The sequence below is a fragment of the Pleurodeles waltl genome, chromosome 9, assembly GCF_031143425.1.
Source record: "Pleurodeles waltl isolate 20211129_DDA chromosome 9, aPleWal1.hap1.20221129, whole genome shotgun sequence".
NCBI lineage: Eukaryota > Metazoa > Chordata > Amphibia > Caudata > Salamandridae > Pleurodeles > Pleurodeles waltl.
Window position 1 is genome coordinate 234,413,652 of NC_090448.1, and position 26,719 is coordinate 234,440,370.

Below are 26,719 nucleotides of genomic sequence, written 5' to 3' on the forward strand. Positions count from 1 at the left end.
CTACATGCAACCTCTGTCATCATGTGGGGGTGACTGATTGTGGCTGGGTGTGAGAAATACATGGCACAAAGAATAGGTCTTCAGGATCTGGTAGTCTCTAATTAGCAAAATAGTGGATATGGGCAGCATGCAGCACTAACTCTTACATCAGAGGCTTTGGGTAAGCTATCTGCTTCTGGAGAAGTGGTACAAGACTCCAGTTGGAGTGCCTTAAGGGAAAGCAAGATGTAGCACGGAATGCTAAGACAACAGAAATCATATGACAGCAAAACAGTTCTCTTTATCGTACCTCTAAGATGCTCCTTATTCCTGACCATCTGGTTTCAACAATCTCCCTACCCTTTTTCCCATGTTAGGGTTATGGATTGGTGCCACACTGCATAGAGGGAGTGCACAATGCCTTGCCTATGTATGGTGTGGAGTAGAACCTAAATGACCCAGACCTACTAGGATTATTGTAAACCCCCTTTCATATCTCTGTGTTGAACACCTCAGGAGTCTGTTTAAGGTAATGGTATGGTTAATCATCAGAGTTTTACTAATTTCTTCCTAGAAAGGTCCTTTGTTTGTTCCAGCAAACTTATTGATTCCTTGCCCACATCAACTGTTCTCCAGACCATTGATTCCCCAAAAGTTTGAAGGGCCTTGGTGATCTAAGCTGCTGATTGCCTGGGAAAGGGAACATAAATTGGAAAAGATTGAGGAACATGGACTCAGTGGGACTTAGTAGCATATAGCACAGAGCATGTTTAGTGTGGAGCGGTCAGATTAGAAACAGGGTCATCACAGCAAGATCACAAAAAAGTGGTTGATCTAATTAAGCAAGTAAAAGGGACTTGTGGTGCCATGGGAATGGAGATATGTAGTGAAGTGTACAGGTCTCAATACAGACAGCTGTAGCTGTTTGGGAAACCCAATATTACCAATACTTTACATGTAAATAAAAGTAAAGCGAAAATGGTCTTTGAATCAACCTACTTCAGCCAATGGCTCTGTTGAACCTGGTCCTTTCCCCAGTGCTTAATTTGCACAAAAAAAAAGTGCTGGTGTTCAAAGCCCTCCTCTTAAACACACATCTGCTACAATTAAATGTGTGAACATGGAATACTGAGGCAGCGTAATCCTGAAGCCATCTCAGGCCTCTTCAATCCATTTAAAGCCACTCCCTGGGCCTTCAGCTCACTCTTGCAGCTTTCTGTTTTCTCCCATTGTGACGCTTTTTCGTTTTTCTCTTTCTCCGTCTTTCCTATATGTGTCTTTTGCTCGCAGTAAATGCTTGAGGCAGAAAAATAAGTGCCGGCCCTCAAAAATAAGTGCTGGTGCTACCCGCAGGAAATAACAAGCACAAATTAAGCAGTGCTTTCTCCAGAGTCACCCCAGATCTTCGCCTTACTTTCTGAACCAGTTTTTGTTGGCCTTTAGGACTTTACACCTGCTAACCAGTGGTAAGGTAACTGTGCTCTCGCTTTAGAACATGGTAAAATTGGCATGTGACTAATTGGCACCTTTAATTTACTTATAAGACCGTAGTAAATGGTAGTTCATGTTCTCAGAGCCTGGATATTAAATGGTACTAGTGGGCTGCAGTAATCATTGTATGCCCTACAGAAGAAGCACTCTAAAACATGTCTCTGGACTGCCACTGCAGCCTGTAGTGCGCTTTTAAACTGCCTATTTGACGTGACAAAATACAACTACATCTTTCTGTTTAATACTTATAAGTTATCCCTAAAGTAGGCCTTAAAGGCTCATGGGGCAGGGAGCATAGTATTTAAAAAGTAGGACATGTTTTATTGAGTTCTACGTACCCTGACAGGGAAAAACTCACGAAGTCATTTTTTACTGCAGTAAGGCTATCTCTCCCATAGACAAACACTGGGTTACCTTATAATACAAAAATAAATGATAACTTCAATTTGGGAACGGATAGAGAAATACTGCTTCCATCCATTTGGTTTGTAATTTAAAATCATTTTAATGCTTAAGTCAGATTTTAAGTTACAATCCTGAAAATGCCACATGTTGAAAATTGGAATGCCTAAACCAAAAGTGCCTTTCTGCCACTGTCCAGGGTACATGTGACTGAAAATGGCTCTACTGTGGTGTGGTGTGGTGTGTATTGAAGGTGGGTGAGTGTATCAGTGATGTGTGCAACAGTTAATAATGTTGATTTCTTTGCCCTCTCTTCTTCCCTCAATCAGCATGTTTTCCAAAGACACAGAAAAAACATTAAAGACACTCTATTACTTCACCATGCCACATACCATCATCACAGCCTTTAGTGCTGGTGCTGCCCAGTGCTGCAGTCTTTTGTGGTACTAGAAATGGGGTTTATGGTTGTCTAGGGTATGCACCTAAGCCAGGCAGAACTTACCCACTCTAGTCAGGGCAAGGGAGTTACACGTCCAAGATAACCCCTGCTCACCCCCTTGGTAGCTTGGCACAAGCAGTCAGGTCTATCTCAGAGGCAATGTGTAAAGCGTTTGCATCACACACAACACATATGATGCACTATCCCCACCACAAAGGAAACACAACACCAAGTTATATGAAAATATACTGTATTGTACACAACGCAATTATTAGACCAAACCCAACATGTCAGTAATATCCTGCTACCTTAGCAGTTGTCAGAATGTTACACATTAGTTACTCTGCGGAACCAGCAGTAGTCACTTATAACACACGGGTTACTTATTATTCTGCAACATAAGCAGTAGTCAGGAATCACATTACTACAAAAATGCACTTGTCATAGAAATATCATAAACGCCCATATGAGGAACATTAGACAACACACATTAGCATGTTATGCCCATAAAAGGAACATCAGTACATATATGCAACACATCATCATAAAAAACAGGTTAACATAAGAATATGCCATGTCCACATCAGGAACATTATTGGTCAAATGTCCTTAAAAAGTACCTGTGGTATGATGAGGCACCTCCAGTGCCATGAGAATGAAAAGGGGGCCCCTGGCGCTCCTCTGCACCAAAAACGGGGGCCTTGCGATGATTTGGAAAGAGGGGGTGACACACACCCCCTCCTGTTCTTATAACGGGCCCCTCCTGGGGGGCCAAAGCCAGCACCACGATTAAGGAAGGAGGGGGGCACAACGCATCCCCTCCGATTTATAACAGGCTGCTCCTGGGGCCCCAATCTCTGGGGGCCCCCCCAAGCCTTCACTGGCCCTCCAATGAGGGGGGCCAACACAATGCCACCAGCCCACAAAGGGCCCTAAAGGGGGACCGGCGGCTCGGGAGGCCTCCGGCAAGGCTTCCGCCCCACCCCTGGACTCGGTAAATGCCTTCGGGCTGGGAGGAACCTCCGATGAGGCTTCGTTCCCCCTGCCCGTCCAAAAAGGCACAAAGGGGCTTGGTGGGGCGGGGGAGCCTCAGATGAGGCTTCCTTTCCCCGCCTGGCTCTGAACACAAGGGAGAGCCAGTCCGGCCCACAGCAACAGGCAGGCACCAAAGTAGGTGCCTGCTTGTGCCCCGGGTGTGCTCTTGGGAGCGTGCTCGCCCCAGAGGCACGTTAGGAGCGCGCTCGCTCCTTTCCTTTCTGTTTGTGGTGCCCCGGGGCTCCGGGGACAGCACGACTCTGGCACGCTTGAGTACATAAAAGCTGGGTCGGTGCAGTGAATCCAAAATCGGCACAAGCGCTTCTCAAAGCGCTGGGGGCAATTATAGATCTGGGTCGCAGCGGTGATGTCCACAGCTGCAGAGCGCTTTTCAAAGCGCAGGGGCACACAAGGACAGCACTTTCAAGGTGCTTAAGGTCATGACAACAAAGCGCTCTCAAGGTGCAATGGAGACTGTTGCAGGGGTCCAGGGCCACGGAACCCAGCCCCTGGGGGACAAGGCCAAGGAAGAAAAGAGCACAGGTGGTAGGGCTCAGCAGCAGGCCAGCACAAAGGGTTGCAGGCAGGTGGCACTTCCTTACAGTGACCAAGCAGGTCACAGGTCAGCACAGCAGCAGCAGCAGTCCATGGTGGTTCCTGGGGAGTCCCTCCAGCAGTCTGTGTCGAGTTCCAGGTAAGTTTCAAAATGTCACCAAATTGTGGGGAAAACTCCCCTGTACTTATACTCAATTTTACAGTGTGTTCACAAAGGAAGGGGAGAGGAGGTTCCAGCCAGTTACATCTGGTTCTGGGAGCGCCCCCTCTCTCCTCTAGCACAGGGTCCAAATATCAGTTGGGGGTAAACAACCCTATTGTGTGAGGCAAGGGCACAGCCTTTACAAATGCAGGTGTGCCCGCCTCTCCCTTCTCTCAACACAGGAAGACTATTCAGCCTGCCGTTGCACCTCTGTGACACCTCCACTCTCCCTGTGTACAGGCTGACTGAAAAGTATGCACAAAGCCCAACTGTCACTATGCCCAGACGTGGATTGGGGTCAAGCTGCAAAATACCAGATTCATAAGCACAGATAAATGCTCACTTTCTAGAAGTGGTATTTCTGTAATAGTAATAAAAAATCCACTTAAACCAGTAAGCAGCATTTCTTATCACCATTACAACCATACCAAACATGCCTACGCCCCCCTCATAAATCAGACAATACCCCCTACATATAAAGCAAGGCATTTCTAATGTAATCCTATGAGAAGGCAGCATTCACAGCAGTGAGACACCAAGTTAGGCTGTTTGTCACTACCAGGACAGTCCACGTAACCTGGCACGTGTCCTGCCTCCTACATACATAGCACCCTGCCCATAGGGTTAGCTAGGGCTTACTTTAGGGATGACTTACATGTAGTAAAAGGGGAGTTCTGGGTCTGGCAAGTAAATTTAGATGCTGGGTCCCTGTGGTAGAAAACTGCACACACAGGCCCTGCGCTAGCAGGCCTGAGACAGGTTTGAAAGGCTACTTCAGTGGGTGGCACAAGCAGCACTGAGGCCCACTAGTAGCATTTAATTTACAGGCCCTGGGTATAGAGATACCACTGTACAAGGGACTTATAGGTAAATTAAATATCCCAATTAGGTATAGGCCAATCATCCCAACTTTAGATGGGAGAGCATCTGCACTTTAGCACTGATCAGCAGTGATAAAGTGCTCAGAGTCCTAGAGCCAACAGCAAGAGGTCAGAAAAAATAGGAGGAAGGAGGCAAAAAGTCAGGGGATGAACCTGCCCCAAGGCAGATGTATATTTATATACATAGACAGACACCCCAGGATTTACAGCTTTGGGTGGCAAATTTTGAGGTCAAAAAAAGCAGAATTTGCAGCCCAAAACATCAAAATGCACTGTAATTTTTGCAGTGACCAAAAAATGTGCCTGCCACAAAATTACTGTAAGTCCTGTGCGCTAACACTGCCGGAGACTGTGCTATGTCACAATGAGTAACGCGGTTAGGTTGATTCAAGACAAGGGAGTTTAATGAAAAAGACTCACCGCGTGTTCTGGCGTCCTCCGACTCCACACAGGCGGTGGTCAATTCTCAAACAATCGCCCGTAACTGTTGAAAACGCAGCTTTTATTACTTCCTCTTATCCAGGTCGCAGAGAGGAAAAAGCAGAGCCCTTGCGTGTGTATTTTGAAACACTAAGTTTTGTATTTGGTTGATTTGTGTTGGCACACTACTTTTGCACTTTTCACTGTGCCGTCACTTGGAGCATCAGTGTCATTATATCATTCAATTCAAACTCAATACAACGGACTGTTACAAATTGTGTATTTGTATCCTTTAATCATAGTCTAATCCAATTTGAATTGAAACTCATTACTGTAACATTAAGTTTTTCCCCCTTTTTACTCTATGGAAATTCCTGGCAGAACACTAATTGATGATGTAAAGCCAGTCTACAACATGGCTGTCAATTCACTAAAATGCAAGGAGTAGCGGAGGTAACATCACATATGCTTACACCTTAATGGCATCACAAAAGGTGACATCATATGTCCCTAACAACAAAACAGACAAATGTCTATTTTAGATAAAACCTACATTATGGTACATAATAATTGCCTTGAATTGTAGTGAGCAAGCAAAGCAAGTAAGCCAGGCTTCTTCTTGGATGAGAATAAAGTGGACTATTAGTTGGTGAGACTGTGAAGCCTCACCCGTTAATAATGTAACTAATCCACACCAGGTCCAGTTATGTTTCTTTAAGTCAAACCTTAGCTCTGTACTGGGTAGCTGTGGCACAAAACAGTAAGGCTTAAGTCAAAGGACAACAAGTGTAAAGCATTTATCACTACTAGAAAAGTCAGTGAGTAGGAAATACTGCACAATAAAAACCCCACTCCAATTTATAAAAATAGTACATTGTTTTAGCTTTAAGTCGACACTAAACCAACAAACATCTGATGAATGGAACCAGAATTATGATTTTTGCAAGGTTTTCATAAGTCATTTCATTTCACTCCAAAAAGTTTTACAAAGTTTGAAAATGTTAGCTTTTCTCTCATAGCTGTAGGATATGACTCTCGAACGTGAGAGTCTATGGCAAAGAAAGTTTCAGGTAGACCGCAATGGAAGTGGGCACTGCATTGGTCCCTGTTAAGATTTTACTTCTGTCCCTAAAAACTTTTCTTGTTCTTTTTCTTGTCGGTGGAGTGGTCGGTAGGATCCTCTGCAGCTTGTGTTTGGTGATGGGCTCGACTTCTATGTACAGGTGAAGTCCAATCATATGTTGAAGAGTTTTTGTTCTCAATGGTGTCCGATGCTACCCACATACTAGTAAGTAGCAATAGTTTATAAGCCTCTGACTCTGTGCCCAATAGAAGTTATCTTTTGCCTTTGTCTTGCAAGTTGCAGTTCTGTAAGGAGAAAGAGTACACTCTAGTACTAGCCAAAGGCCCAGGACCTGGGTGGCACCTTTTGGGGTCTAGGATTCGATTAGACGGCTGCATCAAAGCAGTCCATGGCAAGTCCAGTGGGGGCTGGTCAACTGGGCACTTTGAAAGTGCTAGGTTCTTTGGCTTTTGCGTCCCTGAAGTTTAACAGGACGTTAACTAACTAGCCCTTGGAGTCTCTCACTGAATCTTTGCACAAGTGGGATCAGGTCTGGTCCTTGGAGTGTCACATAATGAAGTAGACAGTAGTAGTAACCCATCTCTGCCTGAATTCCTGTCTTGGTTCAGCAGGTGCAGCAGGTGTAGTTTTCTTTGGTGCAGCCTTTTTTCTGAGGTCCACAGTTTCAGCAGGTACAGTCCTTCTTCTGCCTTTTCTGAGTCTAGCAGTGTTCTGAGATTGGAAGCCAGGGATGCACTTTTTTTGCCAGTTTTGATTCTATGTGTTGGGAAGACTCACTAGCCAAAGGGGCTGCAATTTCCATGGGCTAACCCTACCCACTCTCACATCATTTCCAGTGAGGTATATAATATAAACCCACAGTGCCTCCCTCTGCTTAAATCCAGAATGCTGGGACCCTGCATCCATGGGTCAGAGCTATAGGCACACCACTGAGTTGTGGCCAGTATAATTAGCCACTACTAATGGAAACCCAGTTCTGCAATGGGGTTTCATCCTCTATAAGAGATGCCAGCTTGTTAGCCTAAACAAAGGGAATGGCTGGCTGTATTGCGACACACCTTTGCCTATCAGAGGCAGTAGGCGCAGCTTAATCAAAAACGGCTACTAGAACTTCAAGCCAAGAAATGAGTGACTTTCTAAAGTCACCTTTGCATTAAAAGTTACTTTAAATCTCACTTAAGTTATAAGCTGGATTTCATATAACAATTAATTTGATAACTCAGAGTCCTATGGGTGGGGAGCCGTAACGGAAGTTACCACTTTGCGTTTGGGCTAGTGTACCCTCATGTTACCCACAGGCAGGCACTACTGGCCTGGCAACTGTGAAAATGAGAATTGTGAGTTTTCACTGTTAGAACATGTTAAGCATAAAATAAACTTGTTCTTCTTGTTAATATTTAGCACACTTCATTATAGGATTCTAAGGTCTTTTTGGAGGTGACATAAATATTAAAAAGGCAGGTTTGGACATATAAAAGTATTTATTTTTCCACTGCAAGCTTGCAGTTTAAATGCTTTTTGACAAGACTGCCATGGCAGACTTAGAGCAATGTTTTCACTTTGTCACAGCAACGGTGGCACAACCAGTACTGCAGTCCACTGATGACATTTAACTTACTAGCCTTAGGTACACTTTATACCATCTACTCTACTAGGGACTCATAGGTAAGTTAAGTATGCCAATCAGGTGTTAGCCATTTATACAAACACCTTAAGGGGCTACAGCACAAGCACTGGTGATTCATCAGCAGAACCCAGTGCACTTCAGAGTGGAAAAAACAGCAGCATCAATTCAGAAATGTGGGAGATGATCATGCAAAAAGATCCCTTTCTTTACAAGGGGGGTTTCCCCCCTGGGAAAACAAATGTAAGGTAAACTAGTGCATTTTAAAGCAAAATATTTGCATAAATTTGCTAAAATGCCATAGGTTCTGAAAGAGCACACATTAAATATAGTTAGGTTCACATTTTAAACGTACCAAATCATAGAAATTCACCAGTTATAGTTAGAGTTATCTCAAGTAACTATAACTCTTGCCCTTGCTCTTGCCCAAGCTAACTATAACTTGCGCCCTCGCCATGCTCTGCTAATTACCCCATACATTACAACACTCATGACAGCTTTAATAACATCCATGATAATATCAATCTAATATTTGCAGTAAAATGTTTGAGGAAATAACTGTGCATAACGAGGCGTGAGTTATAGTTACCTTAGGGAAACACTACAGAAATTCACCTGTTATATTTAGAGCTATTTAAAGTAACTATAACTTGTGCCCGAAGGTAACTATAACTTGCTCCCTCGCTGTAGGAGGCTGGCCTTGTGGTACTTACACCTTGTGCCAGGTCCAGTTATCCCTTATTAGTAGAATAGAGGTGTTTCTAGCAGGCTGTAAGAGGTAGCTATGGCAAAGCAGCTTAGGTTGAACTAGGAGACATGCAATGCTCCTACTTTACCACTTATATCATACAGCACAATATCATAAGAAAACACAATACTCAGAGTTACTAAAAATAAAGGTGCTTTATTTTAGTGACAATATGCCAAAAGTATCTCAGAGGATACCCTCACTTAGGAGGTAAGTAATATACACAAATGATATGTACACAAACCCAAAACAGGTAAGTAACAGTAAGAAAAGTAGTGAAAACAATGTAGAATCGCAATAGGATGCAATAGGTAGACATAGGCCTAGGGGCAACACAAACCATATACACCAAAAGTGGAATGCAAATCACGAATGGACCCCAGGTCTATGGGAGGTTGTAGAGGGTCGCTGGGACTGTGAGAAAACAGTAAGGGTGTCCAAAATACCCACCCCAAGACCCTGAAAAGTAGGAGTAAAGTTACCCTACTACCCCAGAAGGACAGTATAGATGTGATAGGGGATTCTGCAAGAACCACAATTGCTACCAAAGCCCTGAAAATGGATTCCTGGACCTGAGGACCTGCAAAAGAAGGGGAACAAGTCCAAGAGTCATGCAAGTGTCCGGGGGGGCAGGAGCCCACCAAACCCCAGATGAAGGTGCAAAAGGGCTGCCTCTGGCTGGAAGAAGCCGAAGATTCTGCAACAACGGATGGTGCCAGGAACTTTCCCTTTGGTGAGAAGATGTCACACGGCGTGCTGGAGGTTGCAGAAGTCTTTCCACGCAGAAATACTGCAAACAAGCCTTGCTAGCTGCAAGATTTGCAGTTGAGGATCTTGGGTGCTGCTGGGACCCAGGAAGGACCAGGATGTTGTCCCTTGGAGGAGGAGACAGAGGGGGCGCTCAGCAACTCAGAGAGCTCCCACAGAAGCAGGCTGCAGCCGCAGAAGTACCGGAACAGGCACTTAGAAGATCTGAGGACAGCAGTCAACTCAGAGTCACAAAGGAGGGTCCCACGACGTTGGAGTCCAACTCAGCGAGTTGGGCAATGCAGGACGGAGTGCTGGGGACTAGGCTAGGCTGTGCACAAATGAAGTCCTGGAAAAGTGCACAGAAGCCGGAGCAGCTGCAAATCACGCAGTACACAGGTTTGCTGTCTGGCGTGGGGAGGCAAGGAATTACCTCCACCAAATTTAGACATAAGGGCCACTGGACTGCGGGAGACACTTGGACCCAGCTCCTGTGTTCCAGGGACCAGGCTCGTCAGGATGAGAGGGGACCCAGAGGACCAGTGATGCAGAAGTTTGGTGCCTGCGTTGGCAGGGCGAAGATTCCGTCGACCCACAGGAGATTTCTTCTTGGCTTCCAGTGCAGGGTGAAGGCAGACAGCCCTCAGAGCATGCACCACCAGGAAACAGTCAAGAAAGCCGGCAGGATGAGGCGCTACAATGTTTCTGGTAGTCATCTTGCTACTTTGTTGCGGTTTTGCAGGCATCCTGGAGCAGTCAGCTGTCGATCCTTGGCAGAAGTCGAAGAGGGAAGTGCAGAGGAACTCTGGTGAGCTCTTGCATTCGTTATCTGAGGAATAGCCCAGAGGAGAGACCCGAAATAGCCCGAAAAGGAGGTTTGGCTACTGAGAAAGGAGGTTTGGCTACTGAAAGAGATAAGCACCTATCAGGAGGGGTCTCTGACATCACCTGCTGGCACTGGCCACTCAGAGCAGTCCATTGTGCCCCAACACCTCTGAATCCAAGATGACAGAGGTCTGTGACACACTGGAGGAGCTCTGGGCACGTCCCTGGGAGGTACTGGTCAGGGGAGTGGTCACTCCCCTTTCCTTTGTCCAGTTTCACGCCAGACCAGGGCTGGGGGATTCCTGAACCGGTGTTGACTGGCTTATGCAGAGATGGGCACCATCTGTGCCCATCAAAGCATTTCTAGAGGCTGGGGGGAGGCTACTCCTCCCCAGCCCTTCACACCTATTTCCAAAGGGAGAGGGTGTAACACCCTCTCTCAGAGGAAATCCTTTGTTCTGCCTTCCTGGGACTGGGCTGCCCAGACCCCAGGGGCGCAGAACCCTGTCTGAGGGGTTGGCAGCAGCAGCAGCTGCAGTGGAAACCCCAGAAAGGCAGTTTGGCAGTACCCGGGTTCTGTGCTAGAGACCCGGGGATGCATGGAATTGTCACCCCAATACCAGAATGGTATTGGGGTGACAATTCCATGATCCTAGACATGTTACATGGCCATGTTCAGAGTTACCATTGTGACGCTACATATAGGTAGTGACCTATATGTAGTGCACGTGTGTAATGGTGTCCCCGCACTCACAAAGTCCGGGGAATTTGCCCTGAACAATGTGGGGGCACCTTGGCTAGTACCAGGGTGTCCACACACTAGGTAACCTGGCACCTAACCTTCACCAAGTGAGGGTTAGACATATAGGTGACTTATAAGTTACTTATGTGCAGTGAAAATGGCTGTGAAATAACGTGGACGTTATTTCACTCAGGCTGCAGTGGCAGTACTGTGTAAGAATTGCCTGAGCTCCCAGTACCTAGGTACCATATACAAGGCAATTATAAGGGTGTTCCAGTGTGCCAATGAGAATTGGTAAAATTAGTCACTAGCCTGCAGTGACAATTGTAAAAGCAGAGAGAGCATAAACACTGAGGTTCTGGTTAGCAGAGCCTCAGTGATACAGTTAGGCACCACACAGGGAACACATATAGGCCACAAACGTATGAGCACTGGGGTCCTGGTTAACAGGATCCCAGTGACACATATCAAACACACTGACAACATAGGGTTTTCACTATGAGCACTGGGCCCTGGCTAGCAGGATCCAAGTGAGACAGTAAAAACACCCTGACACATACTCACAAACAGGCCAAAAGTGGGGGTAACAAGGCTAGAAAGAGGCTACCTTCCTACACTCGCCATGCACAGTTTTTTAATAAATAATTTTACTGCAAATGTTGAGGTGATATTATCAATGATGTTATAAAAGATATCATAAGTGCTGTAGTATCTGGAGTAATTAGCAATGCATGGCGAGGGCACGAGTTATAGTTACCTTAGGGCATGAGTTATACACTTCTAATTACCTCACCAAGTACAGCACTCATGACAACTTTGATAACATCATTGATAATATCAATGTAATATTTGTAGTAAAATTGTTGATGAAAAAACTGTGCATGGAGGAGGCGCAAGTTATAGTTACCTTAGGACACGAGTTATAGTTACTTACTTGAGATAAATCTAAATATAACAGGTGAATTTCTAAGGTTTTGTACGTTTAAAATGCGGCCTAACTATAAAGTCCCTTTCACTGCTGGTTTTTGAAGTAAAAAAAAAAAAAAAAAAATAAGAAATATATATATATATATATATATATATATATATTCTAAGGTTTTTTTTGTGCTATTTTCTAACTATGACGTCCCTGTAACCTCTGGCTTTATGGTTTTATATTTATATATATATATGTACACACACACACACACATATATATATATATTTATATATATTTGTTTATATATATGTATATATATATATATATATACATATATATATATATATATATACACACACACATTAACTTTGCATTTTTTTCAGTGAATACATACATTAACGTTTTGGACTAAATAAAAAACACAGAAATTCACCAGTTATAGTTTATAGTTAGCTAAGCTAACTATAATTTGCGCCGCCCACGCACTGCTTATGACCTTACATATCACATCACTCAAGGCATTTTCTATGACATCATGTATAACATCTCAAATGACATTATTGTTGATATCATCTAATGAATGACCTAGTTTGTTTTATAGTTTACAAAGTGGCGGGTAGCTGTCATAATACTTCTCTACCTCATTATGTAGAACCTGTGTCTAGCTAATGGGTATACATGTTTACAAAATGCATGTGCTTCTAATGCATCACAGGTATGTTAAAGTATTGAACACATTATAAGTCTTTGCATTGAAGACTACCTGTGTGCAGGTGACAGCTGACGACTTGGGTTCATCATGTAAGTTTTATGATTCTGCAGAAAAAGTTTACAACAGGTCAGCACTTCTACGTAGTAGCTCCTAAGTATTGTTAGCAGCCTTGAGTTATTATATAGAATCAACTCAGCATAACAATTTCTACGTAACAGAGAAGATTGTGTGCCCCAGATACTAAACTATGTACATGTTCTTCTTTTGCTGCAGAAGACGTGCTTTCTGTAAAGTTTTAACCACAATATGAAGGCTGCAGGTGGTACAATGTTTACCACCTTCAGACCTTGAACATTTCAAGTTAATAGTGTTTTTTTCACAAGTGTGTGTACACTGTTCTTTGTAGATACTTTTTTAATACTTGATAGTGTATTTCTCAAGACAGTTGCACTGTCTGCAAAAAGTGTGGTATAGAGTAAACTCTCTTCACAGAGTAAACACTGCTTACAGTACCTAGTTTTCTATTAATTTCAACTTCCTTTCTTAATGTAGGTTCAGTAACTTTGAGGTGTTTCATACAGTTAAAAGCTATCCATTTTAGGGCAATAATTTTGGAACAGACCCACTATCATGATGAACGTAGCTTTGTCTGATCAGTTGTATACCTATTGAATACTGTGTATAATGAGGATTTCCCATATATCTCTGGTTGATTGTTAATGTGAACTAGGCTACCTGTGAAGTGTGTGGTATAGGGTCCATGTTGCACAAAATGCATGTTTGCTACCCTTAATGGAGATGTATCTATGATGGCATTAGTGATGCTTCATCTTATTCTGAGCTATTTTGTACTTACTTTCAGGTCTCTAATACAATACTAGTTTGTAGAGTAATGTTTAAAAACACATTTTGGATGATGTCATCAGTGACCTTATAAATTATGTCAAAGAATCTGTCATGAGTGATGTAATATCTGAGTTATAAGCATGCATGGTGGAGCACAAGGTATAGTTATCTCTGCTAACTATAACCGGTGAAGTTCTCTGTTTTGTTCGTTCAAAACATTAATGTTGTCACTGACATATTTACCTAACTATAACATTACTTTAACCTTTGTTTTTTTCAGTGAATGTCTAGGGTTTTTTAACATAAAGTAACATTTTATTACCATACATAAAGTCAGCCACTCGCCGCATATGGCCAAAGGGTTATCCGCAGGGCCTCGCCCTGGCCTGTGTTGCAGCCAGACTCTGCTTCTAACACCCTTCGTGCAGCCAACCTGATACTGTGCACATCCTTTGGCTGTGCACAGTAGGGGGATGATTACAGGGCTGGGCCTGTTGTGAGACCCTATGGCCAATCCACCAGCAGCCTGCCAACCCCAGACTGTGCACACCCTTTGACGTGAACATTATAGGGTTGGACTTCTGCTCCCAGGGACCCTATCCCCTGGGACATAACATGAATATTAAGACATGGGGAGTGCAGTCAACTCTCTGACCCCTAATTAGTCCCAGGGACACTGTTCCTCTGAGCCAAATACAATGAAACAGGGGAGGAGTGTGTGCACACCCCTTCCCCAAGCCTTAATAGACCCCTGCGACCACATCCCCAGGGCCAAATACAATAAAAAATGGGAGGGGACTGTGCGTCCACCCTCTCCAAATCTTCTAGGCCCTTGGGACTCCATCCCCTAGGGTCAAATTCTAAGGGAAGGGGGTCTTACAGCCCCCTCCCCAAACCTTCTAGGCCCCATGGACTACATCTCCTGGGGCCAAATATAATTAAAAAAGGGAGGGGGCCAGGGACCCCCCTTCCTGGACCTAATTAGGCACTGGGGACCCCATCCTCTGGGGTTATGTGTTGTTTTTAACAGGGGGGCATGAGCACTCCATTCCCAAGCCTTCTCAGGCCCAGGGTACCTCATCGTTTAAGGCTGTATGTATTAAAAATGGGAGGGTCACCATGCGCCCCCCATTCTCAAGCCTCAATAGGCCCTGAGGACCTCATCCCCAGGGCTGTATTTTTTTTAAGTGGTGGGGGATGAGCAGCCTCCTTCCAGTGCCTATTATGGCCCTAGAGACTCAACCCCCTTGGGACCTGCCTTTATGATAGGTGGGTGCCCATGCACACATTGGGGACTGTGGAGGGAGCCCCATGGCCCTCACAGCCCATGCCAGTAACTGAATGGTGTGGGAGCCAGCATAGCTTCCACCCACAGGGAGCAGCTATTTATGCTGCTCCCTCTGGGCAGGAGCAATATTTGTTCTGAAACTGAATACAAGTGTGTTACCAGCTGGTGGGGCCATTTTTACAACTCCTGTCCACTGGGAGAAGGCTTTTTGTTGCTCCTATTTGCTGGGAGGTTCACAAATGCTCCCACCAGGTGGGAACAAACACAGGTTTTCCTGCCCACGTTGATGCAGGCAGGGAAACCACTGTGTGCCAAGGATGGGCTCCCCAGGACACAGTATGTAAGCCGGCCCTAGGAGATACGGTCCCCAGGTCTATTAAAGGCTTCGGGAGGGGGCCATGTGTGCCTCCTCCACCTTTGACAAAAAATTGACAGCCAAGTGGGATGGGGCCCTTAAGGCCTTTTAAAGGCTCCTCTGCCTTCCCTTGGGCTGTGAGGAAGATCTTTGTAAGATCGAAACGCGTTGCCATTACACTTTGTTTTGTCAACAAAACTTTGGAGTGCGGTCTTTTCAGTGCCCGTGATGAATGGCAGCTTCCTTGTTTCATATAAACGGCTGCCAGTGGCCGTGACCTGCACCGACCCTGAGAAGGTGGAAGAAGCTGGGTTATACCGGGATCATTATGTGATATATTTATATATAAGCAGACATTTAAGGTGAGCAAATCTAGAGTGTCGCTGGTGTTGCAGGGTGCTCTTTACTAGAGCAGCTCTCCGCCTAAAATTGGGAACTTCCCAGAGTTCTCCTTTGTTTTTTGCATATATATATATATATATATATATATATAAATATATATATATATGTTTATATATATATATATGTTTATATATATATATATATGTTTTTATATATATATATATATATATATATATATATATATATATATATTCACTCAAAAAACAGCGGACAGCGGTTAAAGGGACTGTTAGACCTGACAGCCTTAGGGTGGTCACCCCTAACTTTTTGCCTGCCTCCCTCCACTTTTTAGACAATGTTTTTGCTGGGTTTTAGACTTAGACAGTGCTAAAGTGCATATGCTCTCTCCCTTTAAACGTGGTAACCTTGGATCACACCCAATTGGACTATTTAATTTACTTATAAGTCCCTAGTAAAGTGTACTGCATGTGCCTAGGGCCTGTAGATTAAATGCTACTAGTAGGCCTGCAGCACTGGTTGTGCCACCCACTTAAGTAGCCCCTTTACCTTGTCTCAGGTCTGCCACTGCAAGGCCAGTGTGTGCAGTTTCACTGCCACTTCGACTTGGCATTTAAAAGTACTTGCCAAGCCTAAACCTCCCCTTTCTCTACATATAATCACCTCTAATGTGTGCCCTAGGTAACCCCTAGAGCAGGGTGATGTGTGGGTAAAAGGCAGGACATGTACCTGTGTAGTTTACATGTCCTGGTAGTGTAAAACTCCTAAATTCGTTTTTACACTATTGTGAGGCCTGCTCCCTTCCTAGGCTAACATTGGGGCTGCCCTCCTACATTATTGAAGTGGTAGCTGCTGATCTGAAAGGAGTAGGATGGTCATATTTAGTATGGCCAGAATGGTAATACAAAATCCTGCTTAATATTACTATTCTAGAAATGCCACCTTTAGAAAGTGAGCATTTCTTTGCAGTTAAATCTTTCTGTGCCTTACACTCCACGCCTGGCTGGGTTTAGTTGACAGCTCCTTGTGCATTCACTCAGACACACCCCAAACACAGGGTACTCAGCCTCACTTGCATACATCTGCATTTTGAATGGGTCTTCCTGGGCTGGGAGGGTGGAGGGCCTGCCCTCACACAAAGGACTGCCACACCCCCTACTGGGACCCTGGCAGACAGGATTGAACTGAAAGGGGACCTGGTGCACTTCTAAGCCACTCTTTGAAGTCTCCCCCACTTCAAAGGCACATTTGGGTATAAAACAGGGCCTCTGCCCTACCACCTCAGACACTTCCTAGACCAGAACCTGCATCCTGCCAAGAACTGCCTGGCTGCCCAAAGGACTCACCTGACTGCTTTCTTCAAAGGATTGCTGCCTTGCTGTTGCCCTGCTGCCTTGCTGAACTCTTGCCTTGCTGCAGAAGTGCTCTCCAAGGGCTTGGATAGAGCTTGCCTCCTGTTCCCTGAAGTCTCAGGACCAAAAAGACTTCTTTCTTTCAACTGGAATCCTTGTGCGGTGAAAAATTCGACGCACAGCTTGCTCTGCGGTGAAAAATTCACCGCACGCCGACCGGGGACCACGACGCTCGACTTCGCAAGGAAAAGATTGACGCGGCACCTGCGGTGCGACCGGAACTTTGATGCACAGGCCGCCTGGACCACCCCGCCCGACTTCCAGAGGAAGTCGACACAGCGCCTGCCGAGAGGAAGAAAATTACACGCACAGCCCTACGGAACGACACGCAGCCGGACAACAAGCCCAGGATTCCATGCACAGACCCCGGGGTGTCTGAAAACCCCGCGACCCACAGAGGAGACTGTCCGCGCACCGGAAATCGATGCAACGTCTTCCCCACGTGAAAAATAATGACGCAAGTACGTGTGTGAAGGGGCGAAACCGACGCACACACCATTTTCCATGCATCTCCTCCTTGCGGCCCTCTGCGGAGACTTTTCACTCCAAACCAGGTACTTTGTGCTTGAAAGAGACTTTGTTTGCTTTTTAAAGACTTAAGACACTTCATATCACTTTTCAGTGATATCTCTACAATTTCTTATTGCATCTTTTATCGTTTTGACCTGCAAATATCCGCCAGCTACGATCGACCAGCCACGCCCTCGCCGCCGTGCCACGCATTAGAAAAGCCACCATGGGAGGAAGATCCTTTTCCTACCTGGCAGCCAAGACTTGGAACTCCCTCCCCATCCACCTCCGCCTGACCCAAGACCACCTCTCCTTCAGGAAGCAACTCAAGACCTGGCTGTTCGAGCAGTAGCGGTCCCTCCTCCCCCAGCGCCTTGAGACCCTCCAGGTGAGTAGCGCGCTATACAAATTTCTTGATTGATTGATTGATAAATATTATATATTTTTCCAAAAATTGTGTGGTGTATTTTTGTGGTGCTATATTGTGTTATTGTATGATTTATTGCACAAATACTTTACACATTGCCTTCTAAGTTAAGCCTGACTGCTCAGTGCCAAGCTACCAGAGGGTGGGCACAGGATAATTTGGATTGTGTGTGACTTACCCTGACTAGAGTGAGGGTCCTTGCTTGGACAGGGGGTAACCTGACTGCCAACCAAAGACCCCATTTCTAACAGGGACATTATAGTCATTATAGTTAGGCTCACATTTTGAATGATGTACAAAACCATAGAAATTCACCTGTTATAGTTAGGGTTATCTAAAGTAAATATACCTCGAGCCACCCAAACCTGCTATGTGCACGGCCTTTGGCCATCTGCAGCAGGATCTGGCTGCAGGGACTGCCTGTGGTCAGGCCCTGCGGTCAACCCCTATAACTGCCCAACTCCACACTGTGCACAGCCTTCGGCCATGCGCATCTCTACCCAACCCCGTGCGTCTCCCATCCCCAGGCCGATTTCAGCCCCGGGAACAAAGTATAAATATTTCATTGTTATTTTGGGGAGGAGGGCTGCGCGGCCCCCCTCACCAGGCCAATCTCAGCCCTGGGGACCCAATCCCAGAGGCTCCGCTGAAATATACATTTTTTTGGCAGGGGCCACACAACCCCCCTCACTGGGCCAATCTCAGCCCTGGCGCCCCCACCCCCAGGGCTCAGCCTAATTATTTAATTTTCTTTTTGGGGAGGGGGCCACTTGGCCCCCTCCCCAGGGCCGATCTCAGCCCGAGGGACACCATTCCCCAGGGCTCGGCCATGTGACAATGTTGGGAACCGAGCAGGAGCCTGAAGGCCCCCACGGTCCCAGCTGGCTACCCACCTCTAGCTCCCGCTCTGTGACAGCAGTTTCCTCTGTTTCCCTCCCTGCACCTCACAGGCAGGGAAACAGAGGAAACCTCTGATCACAGTGAGAGAGAGATGTTTGACAGTGCTCCCTCGCTGTGAGCGGAGTGTTCGCTCTGACTTGGTGGGAGCCGTCAGCCTGGGACATAGCAGGAGCCAGCGCTGGATTTGTGGTCCCCAGGGTCGTCAGTGGCTATGTGAGGGGGCTGTGGGGCCCCCCTCCAACATAAATAACCCAAGGAGGTGGTGGTCTCTAGGGCAGGGAGTTTGCAACGGACCCCCTATCTGTTTTTAAATTAGCCCTGGGGTGGTTCCCAGGGCTGCAGGTGGCTGAGCAACCCCCCTACATTGAATTTACATATGTGCCCTGGGAAGGTGGTGGTTCCCGGTACTGCAGAAGGGCTGGACAGACCCTCCACATTGATTTTCAAACAGCCATCCCAGGGAGGTGGCGGTCCCCATGGAGGTGATAGTACAGGGGACTGAGGGGGGAGGTGGGTGGCCCCACGTATTACCTAAACTGAAGTGCCCCAGGAAGGTGGCAGTCCTTGGGGCTGCAGGGGCCAAGCGGGCCCCCTACATTACCTAAACAAAAGTGCTTCAGGAAGGTGGTGGTCCCCCGGGCTGCAAGGGGACCTTTTAGTTCCCTGCATTTAATTTGTTTAAAGCCCCAATGAGGTGGTGGTCCCTGTGGCTGCAGAGGGGGCGAACACATCCCCACTTTGTGGTTTATTAAAGCCTCAGGGAGGTGGCGGTCCCCAGGGCTGCATAGGGGGCGTGTTTCCCCCACATGCAATATGGCAATGCCCGAGAGACCTGGCCCACCTGGTGGTTCCCTAAAATAAGCACTGAAGCCTGCGCTTTTCTTTTTCTTTTTTACACTTCGGCGCATCCGCCGTGGCTCCTGAAGAAAATTTACCAAAAAAATGCTTTTTTGTTCTGGGGTGTCTCTCTGGGACCCCTTTTCTTATTTTTTACATTTTTGTCTGGGACTTGGCTGAATAAGAGCCCCAGCATGGCTGTCAACACTTCGTTGTTGAAGTGCTGGCAGCCAATGGGACCTCATCACAAGAGGAGGGTTTGCAGAGCCTTTGCGTCCCTATATGTACAAATTTGCATTTTCTTTAATTTCTCAAACCTACTCAATTAATTATACCAAATAACAAGAAGGGCACTTTCTGAAATAAGAGCTTCCTTTCTGCTAAATTTGTTGTAATTCCGTCCAATGGTTCGGGCACTATTGTTGTTCAAAATCCCTATGGAAAAATGCATGGGGGGAAAACCGTTCTTGGATCCACCTTTTTCTCGGCCCCCACTTTACGGATCACCCTGAAACGTTCTGGATATATGTGAACATCGTATTTTTTGGGAAATTTTTGTGAAGATTGATGTAAGGCAGTCAAAGTTATTAGCAATACAAAAAAATAAGAAATTCACTTCTGGAGAAACCACTGAATCACCCCCCTAAGTTGCCAGAAAAGAAGATTTTGAATATACCAAACAACACCTTAAGGATTTTAGTGAAGAATGTTTCAGCATTCACCTAGTTTTAACATTTTAACAAGATCATCCCATCATTGTGTAATGATCTTGAAAGGGTGAAATAAAAATGATATGCCGTCAAAAGTGAAAACACATGAGCCTGTCTCTAAAGAATAGTAGCCAAAATACTAGCCATCATAGAAGGACTATCTGCTGAAGAGAATGGACGCTCAGCAGTCATGCACCACTTTAATGCATTCTTCTGAAAAGAACTTCAAATTCATGTTGTGTTTCAAAACCGTCTTGTTCATAATAAATCTAACAGCTTGTTACAGATAGTTCTGCACCTTGACAAGGACTAATAAAAATCCTATAACACGCATACAAAGAAGAAATGTGCTTGTATTTTTAGATTAATCATAAGTATCGTCAAAACATACAAATATATGTTTTACTAAATTATCAATAACATTTTAAGAAACCTTTATCATATTTGTTGTGGAAACATTATTTACTTTTGCTAGTATTCCACTAAAACGAATTTGTACCTCAATGAAGAGCAGGGGAAAGTGATGTATTAATCGTAACACACCAAATAGCTGTTTAATGCTGTTCTGCGACGAGCTGTGGTGAATTAATATGTATAATATCTAAATAAATCAAAGAGCCTTTTACATGCCTACATAATTCACCTTCGATGCTGCCCTTATTTTTTATGTGTTGTCTAGAAAGGTGAAAGGAGTGGGTTTGGAATTTGTTAATGTAATTGAAAATCGCTGACTTTCAGGAATGTTTGTGCTTTTAGCTATTACAATGCTTATTTTTGCTTTCCGATGTACTTCTTGTAAATGCCTATATCAGGCGCTACATAGCCTATTCCTCAATGCATGCGCTGTGACTGACAGCCTGTGTCATCAGGGAGCACCTCTACCAAAAAATAATAATACCACCATATTAGGGACGTTGGAATCGGGCAACCCATGCGGCAAGAGTGACAAGCATTGATAATTATCTTTTAATTTCTTCCCATTTCCCTTATACATAAAAGCTTTGAAATTCACTCCCTTTCTGACTCTGCTCAAATGCTAAAATACAAGGAGAGTAGGCGATTACGTTCTTGTTGCTAAATGTTCTGTGGGTGGTACATGGGCATCCCCACGCAACCACTCATGGTGTTGTTACAAAGGATAAATGCTTTTATTTCTTCTACGTTTTCCTACTTTGCATGTGTGCTGTACTGTACGGCACACATCTGAAGTGGGAATATTTATAAAGTTTGTATAGCCATAGTATTTTTTACTGGGGGTACCATTACAGTACAAAACTATGCTATACTCATGTAGACACATTTGCACTATGGTGCAAAGATGTGTGTGTGTTGCTTGGCAGCGTTATTGTGTTTCAGTGCTCGGCAGAGAGAAGAATAGTGCCCTATTTTAGAACATGAGACACTCACCTGCTCTCTTTCTGTCATGCATTGCAGCAAGGTGCGCTGTTGCTATTTGAGAGTTTTGTAAACCTGGGCCAAAGTTTCTTAACCTGTTTCATGCTGAGGAGGGAACAATTCCATCCTCAGACACGGTGCTTGTATGCTGAGGACAGAACTGTTACGTCCTCATCACGTGACCACCAGATTCCTCTGCTTTAAACATAAGAGTGATTTACTTTTTAGTTTGGGCGTAAGAGCTCAACCTCGTGTATACTTTTAGTATACTTCTTATTGCTTAAAGTGATATCTTGTGGTTGTTTGCAGTGTCCTTTAAACATTCTTGCTCACTAGTGGTTAGCTCTGCTTTTTTCTCCCTCCCTTATCTGTTGTAGAGCAGTGACCAACTACTATATTATTCCACTTTGGTTTCTTTATCTGTTGCTATGATGGACTGTTTTTGTTATTTCATTGGTGCTCCTCTTTCACTGTGGGTGTTTTAGGCTGGCAGCTGCCTGTGTTTTATTGCAGGATTCCATTCCTACTTTCTCCTTCCATGTTGCTGGCATTTGTTTTGGCTTTCTTCCAGTGCTGTTCACATTTACCTCTAGGTTCCTAAAATACGCTTATTTTACAAAAGAAACACCTGGTTGCTTAGTTTACTGCTCATGAAAGCCACATATGCCCTTTCTGGTAGAATGTAGCTAAACCTAGAAGCAATGACGTGAAACTTGCTTACCCTTGCATTGCATCTTGAGTCTCTCTCTCGAGGGCCCCTCCCTGCCAGCACACACGACATCGCACTCAGGGCATTGTTTATCTCCTTTATTGGGCCATAATTCTTCTCAGGCTGCTCTGCTCATTCAAATGCAAGGCAAGAATGCTTGCAAGACTTTTAATTCTGTTAAAATAAAAAGCAAATACTTTTCCAGCCTTATTTTCCAATTTCTGTTCAGACGTTTACACAACTCGAGGTAGTGCAATTATCTTCTTTTAGCTATTACAATGCTTAATTTGCTTTCCCATGTACTTCCTGTACATGCCTGTATCAGACGCCACATAGCCTATATCTCAATGCATGTGCTATGACTGACAACCTGTGTCATCACAGAGCGCCACTACCACCCAATAATGATACCACCATATTATGGATGGTTGAATCGAGCATCCTATGCGGTAAGAGTGACAAGCATTGATAATTATCTTTTAATTTCTTCCCATTTCTCTTGTACATTGATGCTTTGAAATTCACCTCCTTTCTGACTCTGCTCAAATGCTAAAATACAAGGAGAGTAGGCAATTACTCTCTCAAGCTAGGCGCACTGCTTGCTAATAGTTCTGAGGGTGTTACATGGGCATCCCCACGCAACCACTCATGGTGTTGTTATAAAGGATAAATGCTTTTATTTCTTCTACCTTTTCCTACTTTGCATGTGTGCTGTACTGTACAGCACACATCTGAAGTGGGAATATTTATAGTTTGTGTAGGCATAGTATTTTTTACTGGGGGGTACCATTCCAGTACAAAACTATGCTATACTCATGTAGACACATCTGCACCTCAGATCTAGCTACAAAATCACATTTTCCTCACATTTATGTGTGGGATCATTTGGCTGGCACAAATTTCCTACCACCCAGCATTCTCCTCGGCCTCTAAACAAAAATGATGATTCACTTGTGTGGGTGCCCAAAACAGAGTCAGCCTAAAAACGTATTAAAACCCCCCTGCCCTTATCAACACGCTTTGGTGCCCCTTCAATCTCTACATGTTTTTGGTCTTTCTCTGTCACAGGCACTTGGCCCACCCACACAAGGGAGGTATAATTTTTATCGGGAGATTGGGGAGGGACACTGAGTGTTTGGAAAGTTGTGCTGGTGTAGTGATCACACAGAAATGTGAGGAAAATGTGATTTTATAATTAAATTTGAGGTTTGCAGGGGATTCTAGAGAAGAAAATGTTGGAAGACCTATGCTAGCCACACCTCCCTAGACACAACCCGGTGTCTAGTTTTCAGAAATGTCTGGTTTTAGTAGGTTTCCCTAAGTGGCCGCCAAGCTGGGGACCGGAAACGCAGGTTACTCCCTTACAAAACCAGGTTGGTTTATGATAGATAATATTGATGTCTCCACAATATGTTTTGCAATGTTTCCTGTCACAGGCACTAGGCCTACCCACACAAGTGAGATACCATTTTTATTGGGAGACTTGGGACAATTCTGGGTGAAAGGAAGTTTGTGGCTTCCCTCAGATTGCAGGACATTGCATCACCAAAATGTGAGGAAAATGTGTTTTGTTAGACAAAATGTGAGGTTTGCAAAGGATTCTGGGTGAAAGGAAGTTTGTGGCTTCCCTCTGATTGCAGAACATTGCATCACCAAAATGTGAGGAAAATGTGTTTTGTTAGACAAAATGTGAGGTTTGCAAAGGATTCTGGGTGACAGAATCTGTTGAGAGCCCCACAAGTCACCCCATCCTGGGTTCCCCTAAGTATCTAGTATTAAAAAATCTACAGGTTTGATAGATTCCCCTAAGTGCCGAGCTGAGTCAGGGCCAAAAATCCACAGATAGGCACTTTGCAAAAACACGTCAGTTTTCAGTGGAAAAATGTGATGTGTCCATGTTGGTTTTGGGGCATTTCCTGTCACGGGCACTAGTCCTACCCACACAAGTGAGGTACCAATTCTATTGGGAGACTTGGAGGAATGCTGGTTAGGAGGAAGTTTGTATCTCCCTTTGGATACTAGAACATTACATCACCGAAATATGAGGAAAATGTGTCTTTTTAGTCAAATTATGAGGTTTGCAAAGGATTCAGGGTGACAGACCCTGGTGAAAGCTCCACAATGCACCATATCCTGTATTCCCCTAGGTGTCTAGTTTTGGAAAATGTACAGGTTTGCTAGGTTTCCTTAAGTGCTCGCTAAACTAGAGCCCAAAATCCACAGCTAGGCACTTTGCAAAAAAAGCATCAGTTTTCTGTGGAAAAATGTGACGTGTCCATATAGTGTTTTGGGGTGTTTCCTGTCACAGGCACTAGGCCTACCCACAAAAGTGAGGTACCATTTCTATTAGGGGACTTGGGAAAATGCTGGGTGGAAGAAAGTTTGTCTCTCCCCTCAGATTGCAGAACTTTGCATCACCTAAATGTGAGGTAAATTCGTTTTTTAGACATTTGAGGTTTGCAAAGGGTGACAGAACCTGATAGGAGCCCCACAATTCACCCCATCCTGGATTCCCCTAAGTGTCTAGTATTAAAAAATGATTAGGTTTGCTAGATTTCCCTAGGTGCCAACAGAGCTAGAGCATAAAATCCACAGCTAGGCACTTTGCAAAAAATGAGTCAGGTTTTAGTGGAAAAATGTGGTGTGTCCATGTTGCATTTTGGGGTGTTTCCTGTTGCAGGCATTAGGCCTACCCACCGAAGTGAGGTGAAACACCATTTTTATAAGGAGACTTGGGACAACACAGAATAGTAGAACAAATGTTATTACCAATTGTCCTTCTCTGCATTTGCGCCTTCCAAATGTAAGACATTGTATAAGAATGAAGTCATTTTGAGAAAATGCCCTGAAATTCACATGCTAGTAATGGTACTCCCAAATTTAGCGATGTGCAAATAGCAACTACTTCTAAACTCCATATCTTGTGCCCATTTCAGAAATACATGGGTTTTCTTGATGCCTATTTTTCACTCTTTATATTTTGCCAAATGAATTGCTGTATACCCGGTACACATTGAAAACCCATTGCAAGGTGCAGCTCATTTATTGGCTCTGGGTACCTTGGGCTCTTGGTGGACCTACAAGTCCTATATTTCCAAACAACCAGAAGGGTCCAGCAGATGTAGTGGTATATATTTTTTTGAAAATCTGACATAAATGGAAAACGTTACAGATGAAAACGTAGACAGAAATGGCTGTCTTTTCAACTCAATTTCAATATTTTTTTATTTCAACTGTTATTTTATATAGTAAAACCTGAAAGAATCTAAACAAATTGCCCCTTGCTTAATTCAGGATGTTGTCTACTTTTCAGAAATATATAGTTTTCCAGGCTCCACCATTGGTTTCACACCCATTTCTGTCACTAACTTGAAGGAGGTTAAAAGCATGAAAAATGTGTGTTGAAAAATGTGGTTTTCCGAATCACGTCTGCCGGTTCCTGAAGCTGGGAAGATGGTGATTGTAGCACTGCAGACCCTTCGTTATTGCCATTTTCAGGGCAAAAAGCAGATGTTTTCTTCTGCAGCACTTTTTTCCCATTTTTCCCCCAAAAACCCAAATTTTAGCTGTATTTTGGTTCATTTCTCTGTCTCCACTAGGGGAATCCGCAAACCTAGAATCCCCAGAGTGTTGGAAAAAGGACACAAATTTGGCATGGATAGCTTATGTGGGCAAAAAGTTATGGGGGTGTAAGTGCAAACTATCCCAAAAAGCCAGAAAAATGCTAAGCACAGGAGGGGAAAAGGTTTAGCAGTGAAGGGGTTAAAGTATTGCCTCGTCAACTGGCTATGCAGCATTGTTTATACTTTCTACATTATTGTCTTTTTGATTGTTTCTCTTTTCTTCACATTAAGGGCCAGATGTAGCAACTAGGTTTGCGTGTCGCAAACTGCGAAAAACGCAGTTTGCGACTTGCAAAACGGCCAACGCGATGCAGATTCACATTTTGCGAGTCAGTACCGACTCGCAAAATGTGAATCCGACTCGCAAATAGGAAGGGGTGTTCCCTTACTATTTGCGACCGCATCGCCATGCTGAGTTGCTTTGTGACCGCGAAAGCGGTCGCAAACCAACTCGCAGTTACCACCCACTTGAAGTGGGTGGTAACGCATTCGCAAACGAGAAGGGGTCTCCATGGGACCCCTTCCCCTTTGTGAATGTCGCA